This window comes from Pteropus vampyrus, unplaced genomic scaffold (genome assembly GCF_000151845.1).
Source record: "Pteropus vampyrus isolate Shadow unplaced genomic scaffold, Pvam_2.0 Scaffold579, whole genome shotgun sequence".
In the NCBI taxonomy this organism is placed as follows: domain Eukaryota; kingdom Metazoa; phylum Chordata; class Mammalia; order Chiroptera; family Pteropodidae; genus Pteropus; species Pteropus vampyrus.
The window spans coordinates 192,379-192,714 of record NW_011889360.1 but is presented as its reverse complement, the minus strand read 5'-3'; the positions used below and the strand labels follow the sequence as shown (position 1 = coordinate 192,714).

The 336-nt window shown below is 46.4% G+C and overlaps 1 protein-coding gene across 1 annotated transcript in view; it reads left to right on the top strand.

Annotated features, from left to right (window-relative positions):
* The window catches only part of LOC105308465 (olfactory receptor 4C16), a 57,410-nt gene that overhangs the window by 41,056 nt on the left and 16,018 nt on the right, over positions 1-336 (top strand). The window lies entirely within an intron of this gene.

Below are 336 nucleotides of genomic sequence, written 5' to 3'. Positions count from 1 at the left end.
GTATTTGAGATAGCATGTATTTTATGGTCTCAGGGTGGCCAAACTGCATTCTTGGTATCAGAGTTGGGAGCATGACCTACCTTTCAAAACATTCCCTTTGGTAAAATTTAAAAAATGTCATAATCATGCTGCATTAAAAATAAAGCTATGAGGAGACGCACCTGGCGTGGGTGAGGAGACGAAGGGGGTTCGGAGAATGAGTCCTCGTGGCAGGGCAGAGCAAAAGGGAGGCTGAAGGAATGTAGCTTCTGACTGGGTCTGCGGTTGTGCGCTCATTCTGGGAAATATGGCAGAATGAGAGACGTCCTCAGATCTCTCCCCATGCAACAACAGTAA